This window comes from Myotis lucifugus, unplaced genomic scaffold (assembly GCF_000147115.1).
Source record: "Myotis lucifugus unplaced genomic scaffold, Myoluc2.0 scaffold_22, whole genome shotgun sequence".
NCBI lineage: Eukaryota > Metazoa > Chordata > Mammalia > Chiroptera > Vespertilionidae > Myotis > Myotis lucifugus.
Genome location: NW_005871070.1, coordinates 1,919,226 through 1,928,720, shown reverse-complemented (window position 1 = coordinate 1,928,720; position 9,495 = coordinate 1,919,226).

Genomic DNA, 9,495 nt, shown 5'->3' with positions numbered 1-9,495 from the left:
ACTGAAATGTAAAAGTTTAGCTTTTCTTCAGAAGTTTTATAATGAACTTCCTTGGTCTCTTTACTATACTGTATTCCAACAGATTTCTGATAAGCCACATGTGAATCTGTGAGCCACGAGTTAACAAATACTCTAAACTCTCTCCAGTATGAGAGAGAGAAATTTTTCTAAATGATCCAACCCCTAGGTTTCTAGGTCCTGTTCTTATGATAAGAAGTTACCATATTTTAAGAAGCTGAGGTCCTTTGACTTCTTACAATAGTCATATTCAAAGGTGAGGAGGTTGCCCTGGCTGGGTAGCTCAGTTGGTTAAAGTCTCATCCCAATATTTCAAGTTGCCGGTTCAATCCCCGGTCAGGGCACATACAAAAATCAACCAAATAAATGCATAAACAAGTGGAACAACAAACAAATGTTTCTCTCTCCTCATTTTCCTCCTCCACATCCTCCTCCCCCTTCTCTCTCTATCTAAAATCAATCAATCAATAAGTTTAAAAGGTGAGGAAGTTGCATGATGTAACTCTTAATATTTGGGTGACATTGCACAAATGGACCAAGCCTCCTGTTTATAATGCTGGTGTGATTAAAAGAAAATATTAAGGTTTAATCTTATTTTTCCTTCTCAGTATTAAGGATATAAAGCCAAATGCTTATACATGTTAAAAGTGTTTTCCCACCTGAGGCACTTTATTTGGATCAATCTCAGGTGGTAACTAAGGAAAGTAAATGTGTATAGATTGGCTAAATAAGTAGTTAGAGGGGCAGGCATTCAGGTATCTGAAACAGGTTTGAGACCTAATGAAAATGAATCTTCAAAGAGGCATACAGTAAATGTACGTGGATTTTATATAAATATCAGAGAAAATATTCCATTGGCAAAATGTTTTGCCCTGTGAATATAGTGCTTCTCCATTACATTGATAAACACGGAAAATGGGAGTCCGTCAATTCTTGACATTTAAATCTATTCTGGACCTGGCTTGGGAAAGCTCTGAGGGGAGTGATCTTGCAGGTGAGTGGACTAGACAACATAAGTATTTTCCATCGCTATATTCTATGGTCCCATGATTCAGTTAATCTCAAGGCTCAAGGGGTTGCACCTTTAATAACATTGAATTCTCATTTCTACTGAAATGTTTTGTTCCTAATTTTGTCTCTTAGCAAAAGACATGAAAATTGTGGTATCTTTTGTTTAGTAAGTAATTCATCCATCCTGTGGTGCCCAACTCATCAGAAGTCATCATCTCTCATGTGTGCTCTGGCACGAGACAAATTGTTTATGTGATAAACCACAGTACTGTCCTGTGGTTTCTGTGGTCTGGTGGGTATGTCAGAATTAAAGCTCTTTTGGTGGCTGTTTTGAACATAATTGTTATTCATGGAAGAGTTCTTACACTGAGTCCAGAATGTGGTTACTCTGAAGTCTTCAAAATAATCATAAAAATTAATTCCCAAATGGCTATACCTACATAGAACTTATTCTGGGCATACATGTTGTGTTAAACTATTCAAATTGTTAATCCTTGAAAATCTAAATCACTGCTACTTTTATCCTGTATAAAGGCCGGTCCCTCCCCAGTATTTCTAAACACGTGATAATGAAAAGGCAGAGGAAGCATAGCAGCCTGCCAGGTGCAGAATGTTGTGTCACAACTAAGGACACAGATCAAGCCTCCATTTGATGGTGCAGAGGAGATTTTATAAAAGGTGACTGAAGTGGCACCACACTGTACATGTGTTGGTCACCAAGATTCAAACCGATTCTTTAATAAGTTCATAGAAATTGGGATAAGGGTTCAGAAGATAAGTCACTCGTTCTTTGATAACATGTAATAAATATTTGGAGTTTAATAGCTCATGTAAGAATAGCATTACTCATAGATTCTTTAGTAGAGACTCAGAATATATTCAAGGTAAATGTGTTACATTTTCTATGTAAATGAATGCCATAAAGACCTCACAAAAGTAAATATGTAATGTTTTTAATGTAAGTGAATTCAGGATGCTCTTCATCTATAAGACAAAAAGGGGGAGAGGGAAAGGAAAAAGAAAGGAGAAAGAACTGAAATATTCTCTGTAGTCTTACCTGTCACAAGGGAATTTTTCTCCTCTCCCTTCCCCAAGTGCCTAGGCCTAAAAATTGAAGGGATTGGTCAGAGTTCCATGGGCTGAACTTGTAAATTTTGATCTGCTGAAGGGACTTAAATAACTAAATTCCTATTCCCTCCTAGTAGAAAGTCTTAAATGTTTTTCTTGGTTTATCCTGAAGCAGCATAACAATTTATAACAATTTATTGTTTTCCTGCTTTGGGGACAGAGTGGTGGACTATATGTGTGTTATCTCTCTCTCTCTCTCTCTCTCTCTCTCTCTCTCTCTCTCTCTCTCTCTCTCTCCCCTGTTGGCTCTAATTCCCGAAGAGAAAGGTGAAGAGTTGAGGAGTAGTGGATCGCTGGAAGACTGGGATAGTCATGATTAATTGACAGGAACTGATCCATGGGTACTACCGTTGAGCATTCCATAAGTGTTCTTGAAAAAGAAAAAGCACTTTAATTCTGTCATTATTATTCTTTATCCGACTGAAATAAAACTGCAATACATACTTTTCTCAATGGGTGAGAACACAGGGTTGGGTAGGAAGTAGCCCAGTAATTCACACACACACACACACACACACACACACACACACACACACACACACACACGCTGAGGTCCAAGGCACGTGACGAGCTCGTTTCGCTCCGTGCGCTCAGGAGAGCAGAGAAGCCGGCGCTGAAAGGGCGAGGGTGGCCGTGGGACCCGGGAGGAAGCGCTCACGTGGAGGCCGCGGTCCCTGGCAGTGTTCACCGAGCAAGCGAAGGGGGCGAAGGGGGCGAAGGGGGCGGCACTACACGCCCGGAGCCCGGAGCCCGGAGCCCGGAGCCGGGGAGCCCGCGTTCCGGTGCCAGACGTGGCGCGCTGACGGTCGCGGCCCAGGCTCCCGGAGCGCCGTTGGGCGATCAGAGCCGCTGGGTGGCGTGGAAAGCTAGTGGGGCACCGGGCAGGGCGATAAAATCCCGTTTATCTGCGCTGGGTGCGAGTAACGCTGGCGCTGAGCCCGGGGGCGCCGGGGGCGGGGCGGCGCGGCGGGGTGTTCCGCGTCCCTTCCGGCGCAGCCTGGGGCGTCGGCGGCCGGCGTGCCCCTCGGGCTCGGGGTCCGGGGGCTGCTTCGCTGCCGGAGGCGGGCACTGAAGAGGGTCAACGCCCATCCCTCGGGGAATGGTTGCAAAGCGGGACGCGAAAAATAAATCAAACCGGAGAGCCGCCCCGCCCCCGCCCGCGCGGCTTCTGCTGGCCCGTCACCTGTCTCGCAGCCTCTACGGGGACCCGCATCCCCCGGCACCGAGGGAGCGGCCTCTCCGGCCCGGCCGGCCCAGACCGAGCGCCCGAGCGGGTCCCCGGAGCCCGCCTCGCCCTCCTGCAGCCCCGCCCGGCCGGGCCCCTCGGGCGGGATAGAGCCCCGCTTTGCTCTTTTCGTTGGCCCAGCACAATTGTGTTATTGGAGATAATGAATTCAATCCCCATCAAAGGGCATTAGGCTCGCCCGGGCCCTGGAGTTGCTGATGCCTTATAAAAAAAAAAAAAAAAAAAAAGAATGAAAGACTGAAAAGGCAAAAAAAAAAAAAAAAAAATCTCTGGGGGAGCTTTGCTCTGGTCGCCGCTTTTGAAGTGAAGGGCCGGGCATTGTTGTTCACCTCGCGGCCTATACGGCTGGGGAAAGCTGGGCTTTTTATGGGCTGAGAACCGCCTCGCAGGCAACACCACGTCGGGCCGCGCGACCTGCGGGCAACTTGCGTCGCGACACTCGGGCACGTTCTGGCGGGCGGGGCGCAGGCCGGGCCGGGAGGGTGCTCCGCGCGCTCGGCCCCGAGGCCCGGACACGGGAAGGCCCGCACCCGGGGGCAGCGCTCCCGGGGCCCCAGGCCTCCACCCGGGCCGCGGGCCCTCGCGCCCACGTGGTGGCCAAGCGCAGGGGCTCCGTCGGTGGTTACTCAGTGAAGATCTGGGGCGGGAGGTCAGACCGCCCTTTGCAGATGAGGGTGGAGAAGGCAGGGGTCTCGCTGAGTGCAAATGGCCAGGGTGGCTGGACGTCTGTTCTTTAGCCACTGGGACCAGCATCTAGGGGGCTTGGCTCAGCGAGAGCTCGATGGTCTCGGGAGGTGTTCCCCGCAGAGAGGGGCTCCGCTCGACCGGCCGTTGGAATTGTCACCTGTGACTGCACACGGCCGCGGGGGCGGGGGCGCAGCGAGAGGGAAGACCCGCACTCAGCCCGCAGGGATGTTTCTCCAGCGTCCGCGGCGTCTGGCCTCGCAGTTCTGAACCCAGGAAAGCACATTAGCATCAGATAACATTTTAAAAAAAACTGTTGCCGTCATTTAAGTTTGTTTTCAGTGCTTGCAACGTGAACTTTCCTCACCTCGGTTCGCATGCGCTCCTCACCCCCAGCCCCGCCCGCCTCTGAACTCCTCTGGCCCAAGGGCCAGAGACTAGAGCTAGCGATTTGGTTCCCTTCCTCCCTGCCTGGTCTCCAACCTCGCCATCTCTCCTCAAAGGCTCCGGGTTATCCGCCCCATTAGTATGTTAGCCAGGCATAACCCAGGGCAGCGCGTGTCAGCAGAAGGCCGTGTGGAGGAGAGAGGCGAGGGAGCCGGTCCGCGCCCTGGGCTGCAGCACGGCTCATTGCAGTCGGAGCTTGTGAATCGGCCTCCACCTCGGAAAAAGCGGTGGAGAGCGCTGCGGGAGTCGGTGCGCAGGCTGAGCAGCTGTTGGGTTAGGCGTTCGTAGCTGGACTGTGGGAACAAAGCCCAAGGCTCCCAGGTGGGACCCAGAACCAGGGAAATATTACAAAAGCACCCCACTCACCTGAATAACGCAAAAAGCCTCTTTCCTCCTTCTTGCATAATGGGGCCTTAAAAGTAAACATGTAACCGATACAAACCACCACAAAGCCCCTTACATTCTTGTCATTAAATTGTTTGTGTTTTAAAATAACCTGAGAGAGAGGGAGAGAGAGAGAGAGAGAGAGAGAGAGAGAGAGAGAGAGAGAGAGAGAGGCCAGAATTGACCTGGGACGTGATTAAACAAGCACTAACATTTCATGGGAGAGGGGAAAAAACTAAGGAGGTTTCCAGTTGAATGTTTTGTTCCCTATTTCCAGGCAATGCTTTGGAGGAGTACTTTCAGGTTGTTTTTCTTGGTGGCTGGCATTTTTAAAAATTTGTCTAAAAGCCCCTAATGTATAATCTTGAAGAGCAGTTGAAGAGAGAAGTAGAAAGTCAACCCAAAGCACCCCCACACTTAGAACTCTGAGTCAGGCCTGCCATGCCACTGGCCAGGTTCTGAAATCGGCTTGACCAGCATCCCACCTGAACCCCTAGGTCCTCAAGGGGTATTCTAAGCCCTTTCCTTGCTGGATATTGAGGGAGAGTGTTTTGCTTTTATACTCTAACTAGAACATAGAAAACCCTAAAATATCATGAAGTGGCATCTAGCTAGAGCGATGCTGCTCACTTCCCAGGGCTGCAGAGGGGCGCTCAGGCTCCCCATGAGTTTTGCTTTCATGCTGTGTAGTTACAGCTGACATAATTGGAGAAATGGGGAAGTTAGAAAGTGAAAGGCAGCAAGTGAGGATTTCCCCCTTGTCCGATTTTTAAAGACATAACAGTAGGAAAAAGTGTGCATTTTCAAGTTAAAATGGAACTGCATAGGTATTTTCCACCCCCAACCCCCTTATTGCTTGCTGGAGTGATGGCTGGAGAAAAACAAAAAAACAAACAGAAAAGGTGAGGGCTGCAGTCGGAGCTGTCCAAAGGTCAATGAACCAAGTGAGACTGGGAGCTAAAAAGAGAAACACTAGTGGAACCATTGTGACCTCGAACTTAACTATCTGGAAGGAGAAAAAAACAATATTTAAAGTAATCTATTATTAAATGTTATTTGAATAGAACAAATAGAATCATCAGTAGAAAATAAAATTTGTATAAATGGCTACTTTAAGAAAACCTGGTATCTCCTCAAATGTATTCTATTTCTAAATAGGAAGATTGTAATATCTTACAAATTGTTTAATTTTATTACAGTCTTACTCTCGTGAGTTTCCATTGATGCTAATGATTCTTACCATTTGGGGGAAAAACTTATTTCTAAATTTCAGCATAATGTAATTACATACTTAACCCAAGATAGCCTACAAATCATCACCTTTTTGCACATAATTATCTTGAAGTAATTAAACATTATCTTAACTACTTTTAGTTACAAAACACATTTTACTACAATTAAATAGACAATTAAAATTTAATTATGAAGGTAAAATATTTTTTACAAATTTAGTAGGCATCTAATGAATAACTTTATCTTTTCAACAAATTTTTCCTCTTGACATATTGAGGTATCACATTGAAATACATTATGGCTAAATGTTCTACAATATTACTTCTAAATCAACAGAAAACCAATTGATCTTGAGGAAAGGTTAATTAATTTAGGCTACAGGTCTCCTACTTTAGTCTGCATCGAATGGAATTTGTATTGATTGGAGACGTTTTTATAAAGAAATTTAATAAGCATTTTTCTGGAATTGAGATCAACTTTTTAAAGTGCCAAAACAACGAGGTAAAATTTTGTCACTCCAAAAATACTTTTGTGCTACGGTTCATTCAAATCTGTTCGAGTCCTGTAAAAACGCAATGTTTTTCTACTTTCAGGGAAATCAGTTGGGTATCTGGCCGGCAGAAAATGAAAACAGAAGTTAAGAACTTTAATAGGATTTTGTTTGTTTAATCCTTCCTCCCATAACAATTCTCACCAGTCCATTCTGCTATGAGGGGACCATGGAGGACAATGTAAGTTAAATTTCTTCCTTGATTTAAACACTGCATTTGCCATAATGTAGGAAACAGACTGAGCTGCCTTCTACTTGGGAACACTTCTAAGTCGTGTAGTTTCTGCTGAATTGAACTGGTGAGCTTTTCTTTTTCCTTATCTATATTTAGTTGTCTTTTCGCTTTATCAATTTTTTAAAAAATGTTTCAGGCCTGGAACAAGGTGAAAGTAACATTTGAAGTTTCCTTCCAGGCACTGTACTCACTCCTAGCACACTTTTCTTTTTTCTGAATGTTTGCTCCGCAGCGTTGTCTGCGGATCTGAGGGCCTCCGGAGCTTTTTGCACTTGGGTGTGTTGCAAGGTTTTCCCTTCTCCCTCCCTCCCACCTCCCTCCTCCCCCGGGGACCCCTCCCCCACCCCGGGCGAAATTCCTAAATAGAGCCAGCCCGGTGCCCCGCGGCTGTGCGGTCCGCACCCCCTTTCGGGCCCTGGTCTGCGGGAGCATCCTTGGTGAAGAAACACCGAAGCTCGACGGAAAAGGGGGGAGCGGGTCGCGGGAAGCGGTGCGCGCGAGGAGGGTCCCGGCACCCCCGGAGCCACCGCTGTCCCCGGTCCGGGCGCGGCGGCGGCGGTGGGTCTGGGTCTCCGAGGACAGGATTACGCGGCGGGGGCGGCCGCGCAGACGCGGGCGTCGGGGCCGCTAGAGCCGGCACGACGGGCCTGGCCTTCTTTGTTGACTTTTAAGTCTTGGGCTCAACAGCTTCATTCGCCAGGAGGGGAGAAGGCCCACACAAGGAGGGACTAACTGCACCGTCACCTCGAGATGCTGTGGTCCTGCTCGGCCCTCCTTCCCGGCAACCGGCCGCCCGGCCCGGCCCGGCGCGCGCGAGTCCTAACGCGCCGGGACCCGATGGCAACGCCCGGGGGTGGCGGAGCGGGCGGAAGGTGCCCAGAGGCGGCCGCAAACCCAGGGAGAAGCCCCGAGGCGAGACCCGCCATTCTAGCTCCAGGCAGGTCCCCAAAGTGGCCTCGAGCCTGAAGCCCGAGGCTTCTCGCCCCGAAGCCCGTAGAAAGTTTCCGCCCAGGAGGAGAGCGAGCTGAGCCGCCTTCCCACCGGGGTGCGGGCAGAACGTAGACCCTGTCCCGCAGAGAGAGGGCAGGGAGCTGCACGGAGGGGACGCTCGCAAACGGGTTAGATTCCGTGCGGCCGGACAAAATCCCGAGGCCCAAGCTCACCCTTATATTACATTTGGAATTCAAATTTGCCAACGTCTGTTTACCCGCTCTCTAAATATAAATACATGTTGGGATTGAAAGCTTTATCCTCTTTGGACCTTTAGTGTCCTTCCCCGGCCTCCAAATTAGGTTTTGAAATTACTCAAACCAGCAATTTCCCTCTCCTCCTTTCATTAGCTGAGGTGTGAGCGGGGGTTTTGGGATTTCTGGATTTTTCTCAAGTGCTGCATGGCACCCCTTCTCTCATCTGGGGAGGCAATTACTCGACAATTAAGGGACTCACACAGCTCTTTTTATCTTGTCCTCTGTGTGGAGTGGGGCGATCAAAGTAAAGGCTGTCCAAGTTCAAGCCCTGGCCACGATGGGGTTCACACACAAGGCCTCAGGCAGGCCAGCCTCTGCTTGGGCTGGTGTTGTTATTGTTGATGTCAATCCTAACAAGGCTTACAAAGAAATAGGTGGACTGGAAAGTGAGCCTACTATCAAAGGAGATTAATGATTTGGTGATCTCAAGCAACTGTAGGGGTGTGAAGTTGCATTTTAAAGCTTCTTAGAAGGCAAAGAAATCATCGGCTTTACGTTCTCAGGAACAATATTTTTTAGAAACAATATTTTAAAAATATCTTCACACAACACAAAACAACAGCTAGTGAAACGGCCTGCTGGCACAAAGCTTCCCCTGCAGGAGTGAATTAGCTGGCCTTCCTTGTCCCCTGCAAAGCTACCATGATGGTTAAGTTTTGTTTCTCTTTTTAATGTAAAGAGGATTCAGGATTCTCTGTTGCAGACAACTTAATTTTAACAGCCACATCTGATATTTTATTCTCATTCAAATACTTTTCAGATAAAGGAAAATGGTATCTTGGGAAGGAAGGAAGGTTAAATTAATTGTATTTATTTCAGTTTATTTTAATTGTGTATTTAATTTCAAAGAGGTCCATGATCCACTGGTAGATCTCAAAGGAAACATAGTAGATTTAAGCCCATGTCAAAAATTGAAGTAAACATTACTGAAAATAAAGAATCTTAATTTCAATTCTTGGGATATTAAATCAATTTATCTATCCAGTTTTATTGAATTTCTTTAACTTTTTTTTTTTACTAACTACATGTTCCTATAATAAACATTCACAAAACAATTTTGTTTTAGATTATTTTCCTTTTTGTCACTTATATTCAGTGCCAGACTTTGAAAAATATCATATTCAGATTATCTATTTTGGATTTAATTAAGGAAAATAACAAAAATACTTTTTGTTAACATTTGATTTATTTAAAGTCCTTAACTGCAAATGATCAAGAACATGTGCCACGGCTTAAAATTTATTTTCATTATTTAAATCAAAATATTTTAATTACAATCACATTGATAGAAATTAACATTTTAATTTGTATC